This window comes from Triturus cristatus, chromosome 3_2 (assembly GCF_964204655.1).
Source record: "Triturus cristatus chromosome 3_2, aTriCri1.1, whole genome shotgun sequence".
NCBI classification, from domain to species: Eukaryota; Metazoa; Chordata; class Amphibia; order Caudata; family Salamandridae; genus Triturus; species Triturus cristatus.
The window spans coordinates 992,179,497-992,205,438 of NC_140584.1; the positions used below are offsets into that span (position 1 = coordinate 992,179,497).

Below are 25,942 nucleotides of genomic sequence, written 5' to 3' on the forward strand. Positions count from 1 at the left end.
TGCACCAATGATTTTTTTGCAACTCAACATGTTGGAAACCAAATGTGTTTTTCACGATTGAATAATGCTCTCCAAACCTAGAACAAATAGCTCCAAATTAGATCAGACCGCAGGAAGCACAAACACCACTTCAGAGATGCTATTCTCTCGACCTGTCCAATCTACCCTCAGTATTCATACAATCAATCCATATTCTGAGACTCAGCGCCATTAACATTGACCTACTATTTTTTTTACTGAAGACATACCCATCTGGACAAATACATTATTCTTGTTACTTTTTAGTCCCCCATCGCAGGTACTGTGTCATTTCCGATTTAGACACATTTGAGCTTCTGGCCGAACTTTAAATACAAGGAATGTGGGACTATCACAGTCCTGGTAATCACCCACAAATATTTCAAACCCAGTGCATTACCAGATGTGAACGGGCCAAAAAATGTGGTTTTACCGGTGAAAGTATTCTTCACTTTTCAGGGGACCCTCGGGTACAAACTCTGAACTACACGCAATTTCAGAACCCCAGATTTACGTATACCCTCGATATCAGTAATTTTGGGTGCAGGAATGCTGGAGCGGTATATAAGAGAACACAAAAATTCCTCTCAGGTGAAAAGTTAATATCTCAGGTTGCCATAACCAGATGCGTAACCTACACATCCCCCTGCATGAAATGGAGAATCGTGAACTAATCTTCAGTTATTAACCGGCTATCCCAACAAAAAAGCCATAAAAGCTTCTTTCATGTCAACAGACATTAACAATAAAACATACCATCTCTCCTATGGACCTAATCCAAGCCCATATTTTGTTATACCCTTGGGCAGTGACACCAGATACCAAAATGCTAGCATAAATCAAGGTGGTCAGGAATATAACTGAGAACACACCTACTCCTACCCCTTCACTGACAAAAAGACTGTCAAGGACCAAACCCTTGGTGGCACCACCACCCCTCAGTGCAGCCTTACTCTGATAACCAGCATCCAGGTCAGGTCCACCTTGCTTTGCTCTTGTTGCATATGTGGTATGCCCTGGTGGTATCTCTTTACACTAAAGCACTAGAAGGTGGGGGTTGGTGCACGCACCACAGAATATCTTTGATTTTAGCCTCAAAAATACGCATTTGAAGCTACCATCCGATGCAAGCAGCACTCAACATCACTGATGAACATGTGAGAAGATAATGTTCCTTTAAGGAGCCCAATCAATATTTTTACACAAGGAGGGATTAGCACACAAACAATTGAAACAAATGTTCTATCTGCTTTAGTGGATTAAATGAGAAATCATTGCATTGGCACAAGTGTCTCTTTGAAACATAAGTACTTTATCATGAGCAGTATCTGATAGTTCCTCACCTAGCTCTTTCTAATTACTAGGCTTTATCAATGGCAGAACTACAGTCTGATTAATTTGGTTCCACTAAAAAGAATGCAAGAGAAAACCCCGCTGGTTGAAGAGGCTGTCTTCTACAGGGGGAACAATATTTTCAACAAGCATTTACAATGCAATAGGTCTCGCAACTGTGAGTTTTGGAGTATTGGCATTGTAAATGGCAATGCGTTAAAAAAAATTAAAAAGCAATGTTGCTTACAATACTAAAAGCAACACAGATTGCATTGCATAGGACATTAGAAACCCTGCATGCAGCAAGCTGACTTTTTAAGAGTGGACTGAATGAGAAACAGCGCTGCAGAGGTGACCAGCCCTCTCTGCCAAAGCAAGACAAAAACGAGGCTACTGAAAGAAGCATGGCAAACACCCCAGTTTCTTCGAACACGAGGAGTCAGAAAAGAGAGCACCGGTGCACATAATTGAAAAGGAGACCCCAATGGCTGTTATGTGAATTCCATCCTTAACAAACATCAACAGCTAGCAAGGAGGGGTCCTGGGCACATCACAGCATGTGACTGTGCCTTGTGTCCATTAGCTGATGGACAATAGTGTGCACTTCGAATCTGCATACAAACGCTACATGAAACACTGGAAATATCCTTTCTAATACAGGCCCTACTACTGATACTGACATTGGGTTGAAGCCCCTGTTAATCTTTTCATGTGACTTGGCTAAGACTCTCTGGGAATAAGTGATATTTTAGGTGAGCGCTGGCTAGCATTAAAGTTTTATATTCGCCTTAGCGACAATGCTTCTGCTTTGAATAAAACAAGCCCATAGCCCAGTACTGCTAGAACCTAGTTCACGAGATAAAAAAGACGTCGTTCACGAGATAAAAAAGACGTCATCCTTTGCATAATGGACTGCAGGGAGAAATGTAGAGCAGTGAGGGAGGGAGAAAGAGCGAGAAGAGAGAACTGGAACGGAACTAAAGAATGCATGTATGTATAGAAATACCTTTGCGAATTCCTTTTCTTAAAATAATTCCTTTTCTTAACAGTTCAGTCTACGTCATTGAAGAAATGAACAAATTTGGGCCCACAGCCTCCTGAACACGATTAAACCCCTCTCAGAGGATTGAGAAAACATAAAATAAATGCGGATGGGAAATCGTTTGCTTTTAAACGAACACTGGATCAAAAGTTGAAATTAAAATATGTTTGGAACAGTAAAGGCGAGCACAGCATTTGTTATGTATGCGCCCTGCTGCTGACGGAGAACTGCATTAATGTCAGCCACCGATGGACTTTCAATGAAAAGCAAAATGCTGCCAGGCAGAACTTCAGTTTCCATTCAATCAGCGGGAATCAGAAACCTCACTAGAGCCTTTGATATCCGATCCCCTTTTAGACACAGAATGGGTGATGGACTGAGCCCTGCCACCAGGATGAATGGAGAAGCACGTAGGAAACAATTCACTGCCACACTGAAGTCTCACGCATTCCACTGCGAAAACAGACATGCCTTCCCAGAGCAAATAAAACATTTCAGTCAGCTCAGCAGCAAAGTGCTTCTATATATTTGTTATAGCACCTCTAAATAATTCTCCAGGGAGCAGTTAAACATAAAAAAAGGTAAACAAGCAGAAAGGGGTGCAAGAAAAAATCGGGTGCCATCGGAGGCATCAGAAGCTTGGGCTGGCATGGAGACACGTAGCTCGCGGACTTTAATCCTGGACATCTCCATTGGTGTCTTCGTTATGCTGGCGTCAAACAAATAAACAGTGATGATGAGGGGAGATAAACCCTTGGCTAGAGCCCCTTATCTTCTAAAATAGGTGATGTCATGTATAATGCTTTCACGTGAATGAGTGGTTAGAAATGGAAGAAAAGCAAACGCAAGCACTTGCTTTACCATGCAATTGTGGTTTGATATACAAGTACATACGTGTATATCGTAACCATAGGGTGCTCCTTAGTTTAAACTATAACCGTGCTGGCACACACGACCTTCTTGCGTGATAATGCGATTAGGAAGGAACTTTTGATTTTATCATGCGCTCACCGACTGAAAAATTCCAAACGTGTCCAACTCTTTGCCAACAGCGTCTGTGACATTTCTAGATGAGAAAGTGTTTTTCAGAAATTTGATAAACAAGGAGCCATATAAACCAGCAGTGAGCGCAGCGCACAGCTGATGGGGATAGACGCAGCAACGGGAGACGGTGGTGGAGTGCTCCACACGGAGAAGGGGTAAGAACAAACAGGGGCACGAAGACACGCAGCTGCAGCAATGTGGATAGGAGCAGAAACAGCGAACGGAGAGATTAGGTGCTGATGAGCAGGGGCACCGAACACATGAGATAGGCTTGTAGTGCAGAGAAGAGCAGTAGTACAAAACAAGGAAGCAGTCCCTAAATAAAAAGACAACAGCCCAGCAGCGGAACTAAACTGTAGTTGGTCGGTGCTGCTTCCTTCAAAACGGAAGTGAGGTATCGGACCACCAGCCAATCAATGAGCGAGATAAGAAGAGCAATGCCAGATTTAGCCAATGGCAAGCGACAAATCAAATAGAAACGCAATGGGTGGAGTTTCACCACTAATACTGATTACTTGATGCCTCGGAGAGGCAGCGCATGCGCTGCCTATGCGAGACCTAAAAATGTGCTTGAGGGGATCACTAGTTTATGATCACTTTGGGTTTCTTGTCCATGAGTAAATTCTCAAGGGTAAAATCCCATTGTTTATACAATAATCAACCAGACTTTTCCAGTTCTTCATGCAGAATCTACACTGTGCCGTGAAAATCGACTATAACGTACCTCAGGCCCCTCGTAACAGATCTACCATGAGCAGTGTTTTACATGTTCAGGTACCGTCCGGCACTGAGTACCTGCACTGATTGAATTTGGAAGGGGGAGCACCTGCACTTCTCAGGAGGGGTGGAATACTTTAGATTGAGAGTACTGTTAAGCAATATTAGAAAACAGGTCCTCTAATATAATAAAAGCACTGATCGTGAGTAATTCTACTCCTGAAAACTGAACTAAACTGAAGTGCTTGCTCTGGAATCTATTAAGCACAGGCTGCATTGATCCTATCTGGGTCCTATTGGGATTTCTAGGTCAGTGGCTTTATATAAGAGTGGACAGGGGAATCTGTTGTGACACGTTCTAGGAAGTCAACTGTACCAATGGAATTTAAAGTGTATTTATTTTGTATTATTTAAAACAGGTACTTCTATACCACGAATCTAGCCACATGGTCAACTGAGCACTTCACAAGTAACAAATTGCAAAATATCTAGGCTGTAATTCTGTCATCCCTTCATTTGAATGTGAAAATATGCTGTCATCCATTAAAGTAAATTATATAAGATGAACATAATGTGTGCCTGTATAAACATATATGTGAAGCTAAATGTGCTACAGAAACTTTGGCATGAAAATGACCAGAATACATTATTCTACAGCAAAAGTCCCACCAACCCACCACCACAAAAGGACCTTGAATGCCACTTAACCAGAAGCAATATGCAATAACCTGAAAATTGCTTTGCTGAAATATCAAAATAAAAGTTAGACGATTGATTAAAAAAAGACAAACATTGGGAAATCAAATAGGTTTGGCTTCAATATTTAACATGAAAACACAGACATTCACAAAAGTACAATTATTTGTGTAGAACTGTGTAACCTGCTACATGGCACCACACGCCAGAGGAATAAAAAAGAGGGCATATACAAAGGTATAGAAAGAGGCAGGCTGTACGTGGTAAGGCACTAATAGTCTGTAATAATTTGAACACGCCTACATTTAAATGCTTTAGGCCATTTAAACAGGACTATTTGGCTTTGCCAATGCTTGTTTGTTTTTATCAGCTGGATTGGTTCTATTAGAGAGGATGAAAGCTGATTTGTGTATGGTTCATCTCTTTCTGTAGTGACCCAGTGAGCAAAAAAAAAAATGGACTAGAATGCACATAGCATAGGCTCAACTCAAAGGCATCACTTCTACCACACACCGACGACACACTGTTGCATGCTATCGAAACAGACAAGCACTTCAGCACCCCACTTTACAATAATACCACAAAAATGATGTCACTGACGTTGTGGAAATGATGGGCTGTTCAGTTGTAAAAGCTGGTTTTACTTTTTTGGTCACTGCTATGGCGATAGCTGTGGTTGCTGCTGGGGGGGGAGCACCACTGTCATTACAGCCTTGGTTGCTGCAATGGTCCCTGCATTCATGGCAGCAGAAGCTTTTGGTGTGGTTACAGCTAAAGTCACTGCAGGGGTTTGCCTGAAGTAAAAGCAACTGTGCTCTTTTTGGTGGTATCTGCTATGGTTGTACCTGTACTGGAAGCTGCAATCATTTTGGGGTCGCTTCTGTGCTTCCAACTGTTATAGCATAGCATGGAAACAGCAGTTATCACTACTGTAGTCCCTTCTATGCTGGCAGCTGTGGTTGCTATTGCAATTGATGGGGCCAGATTCTATGTCCGAGATTTACTTAGCAACCCCCGGCCGATGGTCTTCATTGCTCGCTATAGAAATGTAGAGGGGATAAAACAAGTTACCAATTATACATTTCCCCTCCACGTCTGACTAAAGGACCACAGACTCTAGATTCATGTTTTGTTAATTTATTACAAAGCCAAAAATAACAGAATATAGACACACCTCAAAATCAGAGTATAAAGATACATGAATACTAATATAGAGCCCAATCTACGAATATAGTTCATTCGGCACAATAGGCACAGAACAATGAATTGCAGAACTGAGTATAGAACCTGCATCCAAATTCCTTTTCATTTGTATTTCCGGAAATAAAGAATAATCTGTCCCTACTCTACTTCTAAAGTGGCATCCCATCCTAATTTCCCAAAAGAATTTCTCTCAAAGGTGTCAGCATGTGTTGGCTTCCCAAGAACTGCACTCACGTTAAATGGGTCAAGTAGCGTGAAGCTACGGAGCTCGTTCTAAGATGGTCCCTTTCCTCAGACAAAAGAGGAAGTCCTACCAATCTGTCCATGAGCCTAATACAAAAAGACAAAGTTACACCCCTAACAGATCACATGGTAAGTTATTCCGTGAACACCTTCCCTGAGTAACTTTCCACAGATTCCAATTAATTTGAAGTCTTCTCTGACGACCTTGGTTCCCAGCTTTCACCAGGCACGAAAGTTATCCTCCCTTCTCTCTGTTCAAGCTCTTCAAAGACATTCCTCTCCTCCCATGTATCTTCTTAAATCTAAAATAACGAGGTCGAATTTCTGCACCTGCAGGAGGGGCAAAAGGGAACTTTCTACACACACATACATTCTAATCAACTTTTAACTTGAGAGCAAACAAGGAGAAGCAAAACTTAAGAAAAACGAAAGTTAGGGCTACAAAATTGGCTAACCTAATAATGTTCTTTAATGTACACCCAATACACAAGTCTCTATACAAATCATTTATAAACAGTGGATACATTTATTCTTGCATAACATTCATAATACACATACATGATTACATGATTGCTCTAAATATGTGCGAAATCCTGATCATTCCTGCATATAATATTACAAATTTCATTCTACTGTCTTAATATGGCGATATAAACTTCATTCTAATTTTTTTTTGTTTGATCTGTTTATTGAGTTTCATATTTGTAATATACATATATCTATCACATATGAATTATTTGGAACCAGTGTACATTTACAACAATCAAATCGTTTACAACCAATATATCGTAATATAGGTAAAACTTAGCCGAGCTGTCCATGTGTATACCATACAATGAGTGAAATTCAGTACAGGAAGACTAGGTTATATCAATCAATATCATTCACATACTGTTGAATTAACAGAATTACAGGCCTTGTGCCATAAACAGTTACATTACACTTACATTTCTCCCAATGACTATAGTCGGCCTAGCCGTTTCTTCAGGGTTGTTGATCAAACTCCTTTATAAATTACCCTTACATATTGAACAATAAACCAATAAAAAGAAAAGGAAAATAAGAAAGGAAGGGAGGGCAGGAACTGCACATTAAGACAATATACATTCTACAGTTACCATAAGAATGCCAATGCGACAAATCCAGATATGTCTATATGAGTCGTGAACTGCAGCATAAAGGGCCAGTATTCAGTAACTGATAACAAATATTTCTTAGTATTCCAATAATTGGGCACATTACAGTATGTATACATCCCATATTTACATAACATTAGAAGTGTCTATCGGGTCTTCCAGAGCTGTAGCCACTTGGAGTGCCGTCAAAATCGTGCTCCAAGCGGACGAGATTGGATATTTGCGCAGCCCAAGTGTATCCTCCTTTAGTAGAGAGATAGCCTCGACATTGGCCCAATTTAACATAGATTGTGTCCAGGCTTTACGTGGTGGGGGTTCATTGTTTTTCCATCGCCGCGTGACAAGCCGCTTGGCCGCTGCCAACCCCAGATCCAGAAAGGGAGATATTGCTCTGTTTTTATTATCTATGGGAAATATTCCCACAATACAAGCCTCCAAAGTGTGCGTCAGCGCCCTATCAGTGCTTGTATGCAGTACAGAGTCACACCCTGCCAGTATTTTTGCAGACGGAGACACGACCAAAGCATATGCAGGAGGTCCGCATTCATAAATTAGCAGCGTGGACAGCAAGCGTCTGTTCTTTCAAAATATCTATTAAGTTTGTCTCTGGCTAAATACGCCCTGTGAATTATGTAGAATTGGATTAACTTGAACCTTGCATTTCTGGGGATAGTTTAGGTTGTGACAAGTCCGCCTCCCATTTGCCATGCAGTGGTGTTAGATCGATCATGGTATGTTCGCGAACAAACCATTTTGTAAGGTGTCACCCTCTGCCCATCACGTGTATGTACTGTACCAGGAGATGCGTCGGGAATTCTTGTGACATACTACCCCAGTATCGCCCCAGTGTAGCTGTCCAAGCAGCGTGACTCAGAAACTGCCCCTGCTGGATACCCTCTTCGTCAATCAAGGATAGAAAGGGTAGTAATGCACCTCTGTCATGGAGCTCTCCTAATGTGCATATGCCTGCATCCTGCCAGTCCGCAAGGTCCACCACACGAACCCTAACCCCCTCCCTCGGCATTCCCAATAATGAAAGCGTAAGCGCATAGGGTATGACAGTAAGGGGAGAAAGGAATGTGATCTGGGGCACGGGTGAAAAATAAAGAGGAGCTGCTCCAGTGTATATGGAGGATTACCTTCCGCCATATCCGTGAGATGTAATTCTGCTACCCATTTCGCAATCCATTGAATCTGAGACGCCAGGTAATTATGTTCTAAGTTGGGTAGGGCCAATCGCCCATGCGCGCTTGGCAAATACAGCTTAACTTAAGCCACCCTACAGTGCGTATGGTTCCATATGAGCTCTCATCACGCCCTCTAGTGGCCGAAAGAACAAAACTGGCAGATACAACGGGAGGTTAGCCAAATAGTACAACAATCTGGGCAGCATCATCATTTTGATCAGAGCCACCCTATCTGCCACCGAAAGGTTGAGTATCTTCCAAAAGCCTATCTGAGAGGGCAGAGCAGTGATTGCCTGCATAGGTTCCCATCCAGGAGGTCCCAGTCAGTGTGATAAATCCGGATTCCCAAATACTGGAACACAACTGGCTGCCAGGCCACCAGTACGCCATCTACCACCAAGGGGGGTGGGGGGGCATCCACATGAGGAGTGAACAAGCAAGACTTTCCCCAGTTCACGCCCAAGCCCGACACCGAGGCAAACTGCTTAAGTATGTTCAGTATGACCGGGGGGGAATCACCTGCAGATTCCTAATATAAAGCAGAATGTCATCTGCATAAACAGATACAGCATGCGTTTCATCACATAGTGGTATACCCCAATGTTCTGCTGTTCTGCGCAACGCCATAGCAAATGGCTCCATGACCAGGGAAAAGATCAATGGGGAAAGGTGACCCCCTTGTCTGGCCCCTCTCCCTATCGGTATTGGCCCAGAGAATAAGGTTCCAAGGCTGCCGCGCACTGAGGAAGCTCCGTACAATAATTTAACAAGACTGAGAAAATATGGACCAAATCCGAAGCACTGCAACACCGCAAACATGTAAGGCCACTCCACTGTGTCAAAGGCCTTCTTCAGGTCTAGGACCATACAGCCTGCTGCTGTCCAGGTCGTCGCTGCGCTACACATCACCCTGAAGAGCCTGCAAATATTTAGAGTAATGTTACAGGCCAGAACGAAACCATTTTGATCTGGATGAACCAGATGAGGGGTGAGGAGCACCAACCGGTCTGCCAAAATGCCTGCCAAAATATTATAGTCCCCGTTCAGCAATGCCAGAGAACGATAGGCGCCTGTCTGTGTGGGATCTCTGTCATGTTTTGGGAGTGTAATCAATGTCGCTTCTGTCAGGGAGGGTGGGAGAGGGGCCCCTTCTAAGGCTTCGGTATATACCTCTAAGAGGTGGAGGCTTAACAGGTTATCAAATGCTTTATAAAATTCGTAGGGGAAGCTGTCTGGTCCAGGGACCTTTCCAGTAGGTAGGAGACGCATTGTACCCTTAACCTCCTCCAACGAAATTGGTGTCTCCAACTCCCTGCGTTGTTCAGCAGTGAGGGTGGGGAATGAAAGACCATCTAGAAAAGAGCCTATTGCTGCTTCGGAGGTGACCAAGGCCGACGTATATAGTCTTGTTAAATGCGTGGTCAGTACACTATGGATTTCGTGCTGTGTGCATTTAATGTTGCTTTCCGGCGACGAGAGTGCAGTGATGGGTCCCGTGACTTTATCCTGTTTAATCAGCAAAGCCAATAAAGGTCCAGACCTATCGGCTTTAGCATGCACCGACGCTGAATGTGCCGCGAATCTTAGGCACCGTTGGCGTTCAAGAAGCTCTTCATGCTTCTCACGTGCCCCCGAGAGCCAAGCCAAGTCCAGTGTGCCCACCACAACCTGGGATTCTAATGTCAGTAACTTCTTTTCCAGTGCCAGTAGTTCTGAGTCTATTTTCTTCTTAAGGCCAGCATCCAGTCCCAGACACTTTCCCCATATTGTAGATTTCATGGCATCCCACTCAATCATAGTGGACGAGGCAGACCCCGCATTAAGCGTAAAATAATCATCAATGGCCTCCCCAAGAGATTACCGAAAGAAGGGATCTTCTAACATCGCCAGTTGCAATCTCCATGAGGGGATAGCAGGTGTTCCACCCTCCCATGCCAGTGCAATCTAATGCGGATTATGGTCGGAGTGCGTACGACCCCAATAGTCCGAGCCCTTCACGTAAGGAAGAAGATGAGGTGAACATAGACACCTGTCCAGGCGCACATGTTAAGTATGGGGTGCTGAATAAAATGAATATATTCTCCCAACAGGATTCCGATGTCTCCAGACATCAACCAGGTCTCACCCCTGCACCCAGGCACCTAGCACTGTTGAGTTAGCTGAAACTGCAGTACACCTAAGGGGGGGAAGGATCTGGCCAGACTTGTGTCCAAGATACTATTAAAATCTCCACCAATCAACCACGGTATATTGCACCACTTCGTCAGTTCTAGTGAGAGCGAGCTAAGAAAATGCCCTTGATCTATATTAAGGGCGTACACATTGCCTAGTAGTACAAACCGTCCATCTAAGCAACCTTTCAAAAAAACATATCTGCTGTCCTTGTCGACAAGGACCTCCTGTGCTGCGAATGACGTGCCCGGGCGGATCCAGACAAGGACCCCATGCGCAAACAGAGAGTAGTCAGTGGCATATACAGTACCCCGTCATTTTCTTTGCAGCAAGGTTGCTTCAACTCTGTTCAGGTGTATTTCCTGCAACAAGGCATTGCCTGTGTTATGTTGTTTCATGTAAGTATAAACCGCATACCTGTGAGATGGTGTACAGAGACCCCGCACATTCCAAGTGAGTATAGTGTGATCAGTCATTACAGTGCCAGGAGCGAACGATTAGTGCAGCCTGGCCCATGTGTGCAGTTGTATATGCAAATTGACAAAACATGGTATCATCACTCAGCCCTCCCATATGAGAACTTGATATTGCAAAAAAAAAAAAAAACACTATCCAGCAACCATAAAACATTATTAGAGCAGTCCCCATGAAGATAGAGGTACTACCCAAACCCTGAAGAAGAAACAGCCCATTAGTAAAAGTTAACTAGTTACCTTTAGAAAGAAAGGTATGAGGGGGTGTAAAGCCACTCTAAACCTGCAACCCAGAAGCCCCCAGCTATCTCCAACCCAAGCATCTGGACATACAGTTCTACAAGTGCGGCCCACCTTACGCTAGGCAATGTAATATTTAAGAGTACCAAATGTCGCTAGGAAACATTTCTGCATCCAATTTTTAAGGGGAGGCAGTATCAAGGGCTCAGCCGCTATACAATACCATCCGGGGTCTGCGGCGTCACATCCGGAATCCACAGAGACATGACATCCGACAGGCCTGCCGCCAACGTGCCTTCATCTTCCGATGAGTGAACCGGAGTCCCTTCCTTACTGTTAGTCTCAGTGGCCTCCTCAATTCTCTCTGACACTCGGACCGCCGTCTGTTGTTCCTGTCTAATTAGTTCAAGATCGGGCACCACTGACAAGACCCGGTGCCACTGCCTGGATCCCCGGCGACGATCCTGTATGCCATCTTTCTCCCTATTCTTGCCGCCTGGGACACCCATTGGCCTGGGCCCGTGAACCATCCCGTTACCTCAAGCCAGTCCCATGCATCCTGGGGCGAATCAAAGAACCTCGACTTCCCATCAGAGACCACTCAAAGCCTTGCAGGATAAAACAGCGAATATGTAATGACTAGTTCTCAGAGTTTCTGCTTGACATGGAAAAAGGATCCTCTTTGACGCTGAACCTTTAGTGTATAATCCTGGAAAAAAAGGACTTTCACATTCTCATATTTAATCTCTGGCATCTTCCTGGTCTCCCGCAGGAACATATCATGGTCCTTGAAATGTAACAGCTTGAATATAAGGGGGCACGCCCCACTGCAGGCGCTGGTCTGCAGCCCCGAATACAGTGTGCTCATTCTATAGTAAAGAAGAGAGAGAATGCATCGGGAGATATTATATCCTTGAGCCAGCGTTCAAGAAAGGCCAATGCGTCCTGGCCTTCCGTTCCTCCGGCAGCCCAATCAGACGGATGTTGTTCCTTCTGGAGCGGCCCTCTGGAGCCTCCACTCGTTCCTCTAGCTGGCTTATCCTGGCTTCATGCGCATTTTGTTGTTTTTCCAGGATCTCTGCAGCAGGTTTCTGTTCAGTGATGTCCTGTTCGACAATGGTAACTCTGTCCTACAGTTTCCGATGATCTGCATGTAGCCGTGTGAGATCTAACGCAACTTTGTCGATTTTAGATTAACTGACTCTCTAGAGCGCTCTAGCAGATCCTGCTGGGGGTTTTGTTGCATCAGTGAGTGTGCTGGGTCCATTTCTGCCGAACCAGTGTGCTCTAAGGAGGTTCTCAATCTGGCTCCCCTAGTTCGACCCATCTGTCCAGCAGAGGTCTCCAGTATATTCCAGCTGCCTCAAACCTCCAACGGGACAGGGCCAGGCATCGGGTATGGTCTCACAATTTACCCAGCAACATTACAATGTGAAGTGTATTCTTCGTCCCTTCATGAATCATGCAGCAGTCTTAATTTGTGTCCATCCTATATCTGCCCTGCGATCGTAGTCCCGCACCCTACAGCAGCAACCCTGTGCTTCTTTCTCACAGTCACATATCAGCGGTTGCCTCACCGCACAACACCACAGAATCGTGGTTTTCGGACTTATGCCCCGGACTGGCCCTAGTTATGACAATTCTTCTCGCTTTTGATAAAGGCCATCAACAGTGACCCCTCGCCACTTGAACACGGCTGTAGCTCCAGGTGTTGACCTTACTTCCCACTTTATGGGTGTGCTGCCACCAGACCGGTTATTGCGGTTAACGACAGACCTCTCCCACCAGTGCTCTGGTTAGTGATTTGCCTCCCTTGCACGCCCGCTTGTTCTCCTCACGTGCTTCTGTGTGCTCACCTCTCATGCCCCAAGTCACAGCTATGTTTTCAGTCCATCCGCGGCTCACGGGAGCCCATGAGCTTATGCATATACCCTTCTTATGGTTCATACCTCTGCATCACCATCACAGCAGGAGGCAAGCCCCACTCGTAGCTTCCAGTGCCTCTTTTGGTCCGCCCATGTCCATACCAGGCTCCACGCACAACTGCATGGGCAACCCCACCAAGGTTCCTTTAGGGGCGTCTTGCTGTGCCCTACGACCTCTCCATGGGCACTCCTCCTCGTCACGTCTGCCCGACTTCCAGTATTCCTACGCCACCAGCAAGTCATAGCGATGACCGAGGGAAGCCTCGGGTCTGTGCGGTTCTGCTAGTGCTCCCAGGGAACGGGCAATGCAGGTCCCAGCGTCCCCCACTTTGCATCTCACCCAGAGCAGGTCCTTCCTACGCCGTCACCAACACTATGCTTCAGCAGATCTCTCCCATGGTGGCATCACTCGCCTTAGCCCATCTCAGGGCAGCACCGCAGCCTCGATCTCCCAACCGGTCTGCCTCAGGGGTGAGGAAGGGCTCCTCCACTCCCTCGTGTGTTGCGGCTGAGTCCAGGCACAGTAGCCTCACGGTCTAGCCAAAATCTAGCACTTCACTTGGGCCCCAGTACGGCTGTCGCTTCTGAGGTGTCGGCCCGCAACCCGCCCAAGCCAAGAGCAAGCAGCGGCAGTGACCCTGATAGGCCCAGCCCACGTCATCCAGTCAGCACAGCCGGCATCTTCAGTTAGGAGGCAATGCAGGCTAGGGTGTCCGCCGTCCGGCAGCCCACACGGAGCAGGCTACTCTTCCTCCGTCTCCACAGCGGGCCCAGAGGCAGGCCCAAGCACAGGCCGCTCACAGGACCCCAGTTGGGCCTTCCAGCAACAGCGTCACCCACTCCAGTCTCCTCCGGTCAGCACCGCCGCTCCGGTCCAGACTCCAGTCCGCTTCAGGGGGGAAAAGCAGTGGGCTCACTCATGTGCGGCAGTCAAGTTGCGGTGCAGCGATCCCACAGACTCAGGGCCGCACCCAGCTGAGGCCCAGCACCTATTCCCGCTCTCGTATGGCGGCATGATTAGTGGAATCGCCGCTCCCCCGATGTCCAGAGGGCTTGCCCTATACTTTGCTAGTGTCTTACGTTGTGGATGCCTGGTAGGTACGTAGAATTATGTTGGATAAAAGGGGATTAGTGGCGGAGCGGTCTCACAACACGTCCACCATGTTGCCCATGCTGGCCACGCCCCAACTTCATTCTAATAACACAAATTACAGCAAAACAACAGAATATATGCGAGTGCAGTTCATCCATGAGTATAATGCACCCTTACAAATTTTAAGAGCGCTGCTTTGGTTACAGCTGTGGTGGAACTGTCATCAGTTTTGTGGTGCCTGTCGTGCTTGTAACTACTGTTGCATCTTCTGCCACAACTGTGACGGTGGCTGCTTCAGCGCAAATGTCTACCTTTGAGACTCCTGTTGGTGCGGTTGTGGTTCTAACGAAGGTATAATCAATTTTTGCTTTTTTTGTTGCTGTCAAGGTGGCAATTGATTTTGGTGCTGTATTTTCTGATGAGGACGCAGTTGGGATCACTGTTGTGGTCTCTGTTTTGGTAGTTACTGCTGGGGCCGCAGGTGCTGTTGCCGCTGCTGTCTCAGCTGTGGGGCATCAGTGGTCACAGCTCTTGTTCCTACCATGGTAGAAGCTGTGTGTACTGCTGTGGCCCCTGACCTGCTTACAGATGATGTTACTGCTGAGGAGTTGAAAGGGGCCCACACAAAGAACCTCTATGAATAATTATTTTTTATTTATCACATGGCCTCCGGCAAACAGTCAAAGCTGTCTCTAGCTTGAGCTTAATGAAAATGCCTCTCTCCCTAGACAACCTCTTCCAATTGAAGGCCGACCAAACTTCATCTCTCTTAAAGAGGGTATTCAACAAATGAAAGACCCTCTCTATGCTTTTTATCTCCCTTTTTTGCTTCGCTCTAGCAAGCAACTGAAACCGCCTCTAGCCAGACCTAAATTAGGATTGTGTGAAGAGCTGAATGACAGCAGTGATGTGACTGTGCAGGGCCTGAAAGGGAAGGTGTGATGTTCTATGATGATGCAGAATAAGGATCCAGGGTTGTAGAGTTAGGGGGCGTGAATGGGGAGGGGCACCCCCTATTAATTTTATAGTCAGGTCATAGCCTGGCAGTAACAGTCAGATCAGTGCTGTGAAGTAACAACGATATTAATTCACTGTTGCGGCAAACTGAGCAGAGGTGAGCGAGCCAACAAACCAACAGGGAGAGCTGAGTCAGAGCCGAGCCAACAAACCAACAGGGAGAGCTGAGTCAGAGCCGAGCCAACAAACCAACAGGGAGAGCTGAGTCAGAGCCGAGCCAACAAACCAACAGGGAGAGCTGAGTCAGAGCCAAGCCAGCAAACCAACAGGGAGAACTGAGTCAGAGCCGAGCCAACAAACCAACAGGGAGAGCTGAGTCAGAGCCGAGCCAGCAAACCAACAGGGAGAGCTGAGTCAGAGCCGAGCCAACAAACCAACAGGGAGGGCTGAGTCAGAGCCGAGCCAGCAAACCAACAGGGAGAGCTGAGTCAGAGCCGAGCCAACAAACCAACAGGGAGAGCTGAGTCAGAGCCGAGCCTACAAACCAACAGGGAGAGCTGAGTCTGAGCCGAGCCTACAAACCAACAGGGAGAGCTGAGTGTGGGAGAGCTGAGTCAGAGCCGAGCCTACAAACCAACAGGGAGAGCTGAGTCAGAGCCGAGCCAGCAAACCAACAGGGAGAGCTGAGTCAGAGCCGAGCCTACAAACCAACAGGGAGAGCTAAGTCAGAGCCGAGCCAACAAACCAACAGGGAGAGCTGAGTCAGAGCCGAGCCAACAAACCAACAGGGAGAGCTGAGTCAGAGCCGAGCCAACAAACCAACAGGGAGAGCTGAGTCAGAGCCGAGCCTACAAACCAACAGGGAGAGCTGAGTCAGAGCCGAGCCTACAAACCAACAGGGAGAGCTGAGTCAGAGCCGAGCCAAAAAACCAACAGGGAGAGCTGAGTCAGAGCCGAGCCAACAAACCAACAGGGAGAGCTGAGTCAGAGCCGAGCCAACAAACCAACAGGGAGAGCTGAGTCAGAGCCAAGCCAGCAAACCAACAGGGAGAGCTGAGTCAGAGCCGAGCCAACAAACCAACAGGGAGAGCTGAGTCAGAGCCGAGCCAGCAAACCAACAGGGAGAGCTGAGTCAGAGCTGAGCCAAAAAACCAACAGGGAGAGCTGAGTCAGAGCCGGGCCAAGCACCTGGCTCCAGACGCTCCCTTCAAATATGTGACATTAAAATCGTGGAACAAACATAATGTAAAAATATGATCATTTTGCTTCTAAAATACGAATACAGTATTTCTTTAACATGCTGAAGCATTTCACCTTAACAATTTGGATTATAGCGCTACATTCTGAGGTATTTATGAAAACATGAAGTCACAAACATTCATATCCCCTCACACTTCCTGACCTTGCACATTAGAAGGTACTCATATGTGAACATGAAGAAAAAGAAGGCTCGGCGAAAAAATATATTTGCCTAGGATCACGCAAAGTGTCTTGGTTCTTGGCCCATGTGGCTAGAACTTGGGGACAGGTAGAAGCCAACTGGGCGAAAGAGTCCAAGAGGACCTTGCGATGAACCAGAGCCAGTGGCTCACGAACCTCGAATACAGGGCCCGGGATGTGTGTGATGTGCAGACAGGGCTGAGGGCATGAATCGGATTGTGCCCCTGCCTGTCGCTCTCTCCACATCAGTGTGCTACCTGCATGGCTTTAAGTTAGTTGGATCCTGCCAGTTCTCAAATACAACAGCAAAGAAAAACTGTTTTTGAAATGGGTCCCTATTGGGCTGTAAAAACAATGTTTTAATTCTCATTTACCCTACAAATGTTTGAGGTAATTCAATACAGTGACTTAGCCCCTTATTACATTTCATTTTAAATATCTCTTGTATTCCTTAAGAGTATTTGTTTTTGTTCATGGTTTCACGGTTCGATCGCTGGCGGCAGATTAGCCCAGCACCATGTGACTCTGGGCAAGAGCTTGCTTAATCTTCCCGACGGCCCCCAGCGCCTAGAGACCCTTACGGGTGATTGTTCGCGCTTTTCAAATGTGGATTCTTATTTCGGTAGGTTCTTCATGGAACATATGCCTTTTATGTGAACTGTTTACCCCTAGAAGCATTGGTGAGTTCCCTCTGTTTGTGAGTGTTCATCACAGAGTAGGAGTGAGATCTTTGGAGCTAAGTTGAACGTTAGTGGGAATTTCTCACAGTGCCAGTCAGTGGGTCAGAAAGGTGTTTAGAAGTCATGCACATACAATCCTTGTCCTCTCGACAGATTGCATAGAGCAATGTTCAAGTGTGTGCCAATTGTAACTGCGATCTTCTATGAAAGAGTGAGAAAGAGGTTGACAGCTGTCAAAAAATTGACAGCACCAAAGTGATTAAAGCTGAATTGGTGGGTTGGTTGTGTGGGGTGTTGTTGAAGTGAGGACTGAGGCGATGGATTGAAGTAAGTGCAGAAAAAGAGTGACAAGACAGTAAATGATGATGAGTGCGATATGCAGATGGAGGATATTAAAGGGAGAAAAAAGAAGTAAGTGTCTAAAGAGAGATGACAGAGGAGAGTGGCATGAAGTGGAACAGAAGTGATTGGACTAGGCCAACATCCTATACATTAGACTCACAGACTGCATAAGATTCGGAATATGGCAGTCCGCCTACTATTTAACCTTCCAAAGTCTGCCTCAATCAGTCATTATCTCAACCAGTTTCACTGGCTGCCAGTGAAGAAAAGGGTCATCTTTAAAGCCCCTCCCATAGCACACTCAGCTTTTTATGATGCCAGCCCCACATACCTACAGAAAAGACTAGCCTTGTACTGCCCTAGAAGATCTCTCCGCTCACAGTCGGCCCGTCTTCTGTCCACCCCCTTCATCAAAAGGAAAAAGTGAGCTGGTTGAGCCTGCTCGGTTCTGGCACTAAACTTTGGTTCTATCTTTTTTCCCCCCTCAGATGCATTCTTGATGAAAAGCTGTTAGGGAAACGATTGAAAGCTCATCTGTTCAAAGGTTAACTATGTCAACCTCCTCTACGGCTGCTCTCCTGAGCGCTGGGACACTTTCGTCATAGCTGCGTGCTATACAAATCCCCTCATTCATTCATTCATTGAAACATCTTCCCTTACACAGAACTTAGAAATGTTTATTAAGTCTCAAAGATTCATAATCAAAACAATTAAAATTCTGATAATTACAACAAATTCATTATGTTGATACCGCTAACAAGCATTGGCAATTTTGTGTTATATGTCTGGGTGAACTAACACAAACTCACACTGGCAAGGTGGCATGCTTTGTAAAGCATAGGATTTTAGCCTTCAACTCTTAAGCTACTCCCTGAATTGCATAGGACACACCTCTTGCAAAGGATTCCTAGTTACACTTTTTTGCCAATCCCACTTAAAGGATTGGCTGCCTGAGTTGATGACTATAATGATCCAATCAAAGCACAGTGTTGGTGCTTCAGCAACTGAAGCCAGTACCCCACTGCAGCATCAGTTTTCCTCTATTTGAATCCCTTTGTGTATATCAGAAGTTTCAAACACAGGATTTACATTCTAATTTGTGTATTCAAAGCCGCAGCACTGCACCACCCGCTTACCTTACACTCTTGGTAGACTGTCACTTCTCTGCCTCTGCAGTGTGACAGTGGGTCATGGGGCCAATGTTTGTGGTGGTTGCATGTTGCCCTGTACTTACTACGGAAGGGAGGAAAGCTTGTACTGAAGGTGCCGCTCATGTTTCGGAAGCATTACACCCACTGTTGTGTACCTATCTGTTGGTGCCATTGGGGTGCATCTGGCTGTAGAGTCAAACCATGCCTGTGAGCATCCAGTGGGTGTCCCTATCTTGTTTGAAGATTTGCTGAAATAGTTCTCACCTTCCTCATTAAACAACACTGGGCATTTTTATTATATTCTGAGGTTGTTTAAGGGCCAGAAGATAGTACACAAATAGAAGTTTGAGTCAAACCCTCTAACAGATTCAGCCTCTGTTTCATTACAAACATATTTAGACATAGGCTAAATAGCTCAAAATATTTTTTAGGATTGGTCATCGTGTTGCTGCTTCATGTTTATATTTTAAAGGGAAAAATACTGGATTGAGATATTTCTGTTATTTTTTTTTATCTACCTTGACATGAAAATACTGGCCAGTCCAATGGTCCATGTTCCAAGTATCTTTTTTTTTTTTTTTAAACATTTTATATTGAGGAAAGAAAAAGAAAAACATAATGCAGCAATAAGACAGTATATAAGTCCACAGCATATGTGTACAGTTTTCAATACATTTGATACCAGGGAGACACAGTAGAGACCCTTCCATTCCGTCAGACCAAAACTTTCAGGCATATACAATAAGTAATTCACACATAGCATGATAAACTCGCCAAACCGAGATGCACACCCTCCGACACCCGGCATGTAGGTGACTGCCTTATTCAGTACTGGGTGGAGGCATACCATTCGCCTCGGGGACATCTAGCAGTCTATCCCATTCACGTTGTTGTTCTACTGTGGGGGAAAAGCAAATGGTACCCCTGTATCTATTCCACCCCCCCCCAATTTGTAGTCCCATTTCTTGGGGCAGTCCCTATGTTTGAAGACATCTTTTTCAGCAAGCATTGCCCTGTCCATGTCGACTGCCCAATCGCGTAGGGTCAGAACCGTCCCCACTCCCCATTTCTGGGCAATATTACGCTTTGCAATGGCCCACCCATGCGAAGCCCATGTTTGCTCTATTTGAATTAAGTCAGTAGCTTCCCAGATATGTAGAAGGCATAATTGGGGGGAGGCCTTAAGGGATTTACCACCCGCCCTCTCCATTTGTTGCCTGACCCTGTTCCAGTACTGTTGCACTATCAAGCAGTCCCAAAGAACATGAAAGAAGGACCCCGGTTGGTGACATTGCCGGAGGCACAGGGGGTCAGTTCTCCTTCCTATCATGACCAAAATCCCTGCGTCTAAATATACACGATGCAGGATCTTCAGTTGGACCAGGCGCAATCTCATAGGGATAGCCACTTCCTTGGGAGAGGCTAGAGCATCACGCCAGTCCTCGTCTTCTAAGTCTCCCAGATCTGCCTCCCAAAGTTGTCGCAGATGCTTTAAGGGGTCTGGGCGATTGTTTATTAGCTTTTTGTATGTGAGAGATATGGCCTTTTTGTGCATGGGGTCAAGTATCAGTCGGTCCTCCAGTGGAGAGGCCTCAGGGAGAGGGGCGTCTTTGGGCAAAACTGCTTTGACTGTGTTACTTATTTGCAGGTAGCGATAGACCTCGATCTGTGCTAGTTGGTATTTGTTCTGTCAGATCTGCAAATATGGCTAATCTACCCCCCATCCACATGTCACCCACTGTCGAGATACCTATCATATCCCACTTGTCAAAACCAGGGCATTTACTAAGCTGGCTCAACCGGTCCGGTTCCCAAAGCGGTGTGGCCTTTGTGAGCGTGTTATACCACCCCAATTTTCTATTCACGCCTTGCCAGACCTCTACTGTGCGTGCCATGCGCCCTGTGAGGTTGAGCTTGCGAGGGTTTGTGTAGAGTGCTCTAGAGTAGCCCCCCAACCCAGAAGCCATTGGTCCGTACGAAAATTCGGGTCGCCATATTCCCAATGTACCCATTTATTGATTGGAACCAGCTGAGAGGCCTGATAATAAAGCCTCATGTCGGGTAAAGCAATACCCCCATCATACCACCCCATCGTCAACTTTGTCATAGCTATTCTTGGGGCCCCAGCCCACGTACAACACCTTCAATACCGGTGAAATAGTTGTCAGGAACCTTGTTAGGGGTGTTTTGCAACACATAGAGAAACCGCTGCAGTGCTAGCATCTTAAAGAGGGCTGCACGCCCCAGAAGAGTAAGAGAAAGGGATCGCCAATATTTAGCATCGGACCGAAGGTGAGTCAGGGGTGCAAGCAGGTTGGACTCATAGAACAAATTTGGGTCCGGTGTAATATAAATAACAAGATACTTGAAGCCCTTTGTTGCCACTGGTATGTCATATTCACGGGGGCAGCACGGCGGCGTACCCCACAGCACATAAAGCTGGGACTTAGTCCAATTGATAGTATAGCCCGAGTGGGAGCCAAAGATGTGGAATATACTGAGAACCCGGCGGAGAGACCGTGAGGGCGAGGCCAAATATAAGAGGATATCATCGGCATACAGGGCGATGCGATCTTCGTCGTCCTCAGTCCACTTCAGCCCCCTAATCTCTGGGTCTCCCCTGATCCAGACCGCCAACAGTTCCAACACTAGGGCAAATAACAAGGGTGACAGAGGGCACCCCTGTCTAGTACCCCTCCCCAGTGGGAATTGTCTTGAGACGTGGTTGTTGACTGTCACATGTGCGGTTGGTTGGGCATAGAGCAATTGGATCGACTTTATGAAGTTTGGGCCAAAACCCATCCTATCTATGACTGCGAAGAGAAACTCCCACTCTATAGTATCAAATGCCATGGATGCATCTAACGATAATAAAGCGGCATCCTCCCTAATTGTATCTCGTCTACCCAGGACCCCGTGGAGTCAACTCAAATTCAAAGCTGTATTTCTCCCTGGCATAAACCCAGATTGGTCCGGGTGCACGAGCTCCGTAATGCAGGGGATAAGCCTGTTGGCCAATAGCTTAGCTAAAATCTTCACCTCAACTTTCAGGAGTGAGATTGGACGATACGCCCTACAGTCATCTAATGGTTTGCCCTATTTGTGGATGACCACAATAGAGGCCGTTCGAACATTAGCAGGTAGTGCCCCTTCGTCTAAACTAACAGTGTACATTTGGAGCAAGTAGGGGGAAAGTTTGGAAGCCAGTGGCTTCAGGAATTCGATCAGGAGCCTGTTGGGTCCCATAGCTTTACCCGAGCGGACGTCTTGTATCGCTTTCTGGATTTCATCATCTGTGAAAGCACTTTCCAGGGAGTCCCAGTCCTGTGTGGACAGACATGCAACTTTAATGGTCGAAAGGAGGTTCACGGCCGCGTACGACTGGGACGTCTCAGAAGGCGCGTACACCGACGAAAAGTAAGAAACAAACTCATCAGCGATCTGTTGGGGATCTGTGATTGTATCCCCGTTGGCCCCGTGCACTGAGAGAACCCATCTTGACGATTGCTCTTTTTTCTCTAGCCAAGCAAGGAGTTTAACCGTTCGTTCCCCATGTTCATATATATTATGGCGTGTGGATGTATACCGTGCTTTGACCGCTTCCGTCAGGAGCTGATTGTAATCGAGACGCACCATCGTGAGTGCTGCATCTCCGAATAAGGGGTAATTGCCAGGGCTTTTTCCGGGGATAGGATATCCTCCTCAAGCTCTATGATTCGCTTGGTAAGTTCTCTTTCATGGCCAACCTTCAAAGATAAGGATCTGCCTTTCATCACAGTGCCAAACGCCCCCCATAGGATGCTGGCTGAGGTGACTGACCCCACGTTTTCTTGAAAATAATAGTCAGCTTCTTTGAGTAATGTCAACTTAGCGTGGGGTACTTTGAGCGCCAATGGGTTTATATAGTAAAGGTGGCGCATTCCTGGGCTGGCGAGCGAAAGTGTTGCGAGAATGGGGGAATGATCAGAGATTCCACGGGCAAAGCACCTAGAGTCAGTAAACATGCAAATATCTTGAGCATGGGTGAACATGTGGTCGATGTGCGATTGACTGCTATGGGCACTAGATGTAATGTAATGTAATGTAAATTGATACTTGTATAGCGCACTACTCACCCGCAAGGGTCTCAAGGCGCTTGTACGAATACCGCTGTGGAACCCATCCTGGCTTTCCCTGGGAGGTGTCCACTCCTGGGCACCCCCAAGGTGGAGGTCAGGCATCCTTAGCGTTGTGGGGGCCATTGTGGAGATTAAGCAAGCTATTGCCCAGAGTTGCAGAGTGGGACTCCATGATTGGAATAGGCACCGAGGCGAGAATTATCAGGTCCGTGGAATTTTGAGCCCAAGACCCACCGAGTCGGGGAATTGAACCCTGGTCCCGGGCCAGACCTCTGCATCAGGGTCTGCTGCTCTAACCATTGAGCCACACTTCTCCACTAGAGTGAAATGTAAACTGCACGGCGGTCGGATTTAGTCGCCGCCAGATATCTTTTTGTAACAAAGAGAGAGGGACCCCTAGACCAAAGGAGAGGGGTACCAAAAAAAGACCTTAGTCGAAAAACAGACCTCCCTTGGATCTATGTATTTCACCAGCCAATAGACCTCACATTAACCGGATGAGAATGGACATCAAGAATGCAATCAAAAAGATAATGTAAAATACTTTTTCACAAATTTATTCAAAATAATTGCATATATCACAAAATATGTAAAATATTACAGAGATATTTAATAAAAAACTGACAGTCTCTAGATTTTATACACATGGAAATAAAAATAAATTAAATTTTTTTTTTTCATGATTCAAAAACAGGTAAGATCAAAAAATACACCAATATTCCTACAAAACAGTGCATTTACAAATTGGGAAAGAAAGAAAGGACAAATTGATCCTATTCCAGCAGGGAAATCGCCAAATCAAGGATTCATCGGTTGTGACCACAGTAAAACATAATCCTAATATACAAGTCACAAAACCATTGTCATCACAGATTTTGTATGATTTCCTCTCATTCAAGCATCGACACGTTTCGGTAGGCCCTAATACACAGCCAACACCTTCCTCAGGATTTTTTACATGAGATCCCAATTTATATATATTTAAAATCTGAAAAAAATATACATAAAGTAGTGTAAGTAACAACCGAAGTACATTTCTTTGAACAATATTTGATACATTCTGATGTCCAAAACTCATCCCATGCATTAAAAATTATGAGACAAACACACAAACACTCAATAATCTGTAAGTATTAATACTATTCGTTGGTTAGTGAGAATTCACTTAGCCCTCACAGGAAATGGTTGAAGTGCACATGAATCATGTTTAACAGCTACTTGGCAGTAATAATGTTAACTAAGTCATCTTATAGAGATGTCCTTTCTTGGCTAGTAATTCATAGCATATAGTGTTCACCAAACGGTGAATTTTTTTATCTAGTTATTGAACTCACAGTTGATATATGCAGGACAGTTTCCTTGTAGATATTATCATGATTTCTCTTACATGAGCCTGATCCGTTATCTTCACATACAGTCACCAAAGATGGTCTGTTTCAACAAAAAAGCCTGTTTTAGACAAAAACATGGCATCCTATAACAACGCTACAATCCACTGGTAATAGGATTTGTAATATATTCGCACTGTATATGGGCTTTCTTAGATTTACCTCGTATACGTTTTTTGGTGGCTTATATCATAACGCCTCACACGGGTCATTCAATTGATGTCCTCATGGGTATTTGTCTCATGGGAATATGATACCTAATAGAGGAAGGGAACACATAGAATACTAAATATCCCTTTAGGTTTTAGTTCACCCAATTTATCTATCGGTGCTCAATGGTGCTAGTATTTACCTCTAGTGTGTGCTAGATGCAGATGTCTTTTATATGTTCAGGCCGTCACTCCATTTCTTCAGAGATCACCCCAGGTACTAGTTGAATCGATCTCTGAAACAAAGTGAAAACTATGATGACCTAATTAAACCATAGTATTGGCGTAGTAAACGCTCTGCTACTTCCTTACTCTTACAATGGCAGTAGTTAGCACATGACCTATCTCTATTGTTACCTCTGTTGTACGGCAACAATTTCGGTTTTTCTGTGACATAGCCACATCCCCCTCTGTACAACAAACGGACTGCTCGTCGAATTGTGCGAATGCAACTGTCTGTTTCCAATGCTCGATATTTTAGGGATAGGCTAGCACATAAGCTATCTACATATTTCTATTATTTCCTCTATCGGACGGCTACAATTGTGGTGTTTATTTAGCATAGCCTTCTCTGCACAGAAAGCGAATGCAAAATATCTGAACTAATCGTCCGATATTTAGGAATATCCACAACAGATCACCCTTTATCTTAAATATTTATGTAGTCAATCTTCAGCAAGGATAGTGGAGATAAAAACGTCCCAAATCTAGGATCTGTTCTCTCACTACACCGAAGAAAAGACAAACAAGAAAAGTCCATTAAGAGATATATCTAGCTATCGCAGCAACCGCGGTCTACTCAACGTCCTGTCTGCACACATACCTGAATGACGCCCGGTGTGGTCCGCGGAATAACTTCCTCCGATCCAATTGAACGAAGTACGAGAAAACGATGAGCCTTAAATACACACCGGCATATCACCAGTGACCCAGAAATGTAGAGGTTCTTCCGGGGCAAAGATACCAAACGGAACCGAGATGAATTTGACCGCAAATGGGCCGCCATCTTGAAAGTATCAACAACCACTTGAGCAGACGATTTGAGTGTGGTTAAACATTCTATGGGATCATTAGTTCGGATTTCCACTACTAGTATACCTATTTATTTGTTTCATACCCAAACCTACACCTATAAA

The 25,942-nt window shown here is 45.5% G+C and overlaps 1 protein-coding gene and 1 long non-coding RNA gene across 3 annotated transcripts in view; both read right to left on the reverse strand.

The window, feature by feature from the left end:
- LOC146858952 (uroplakin-3b-like) overlaps positions 1-25,942 on the reverse strand; it is a 212,169-nt gene that overhangs the window by 141,084 nt on the left and 45,143 nt on the right. The gene's annotated exons all lie outside the window — the stretch shown is intronic.
- LOC146858953 (uncharacterized) lies at positions 23,741-25,747 on the reverse strand. Of its 2 annotated transcripts, none has more exons than XR_014979713.1 (5): positions 25,630-25,747; positions 24,950-25,042; positions 24,760-24,854; positions 24,544-24,640; positions 23,741-24,197 (listed from the first exon to the last, which is right to left on the reverse strand). It is a non-coding gene; the product is annotated as an uncharacterized LOC146858953 (long non-coding RNA). The 2 variants fall into 2 exon arrangements; XR_014979714.1 differs by having other exon boundaries at positions 24,544-24,658.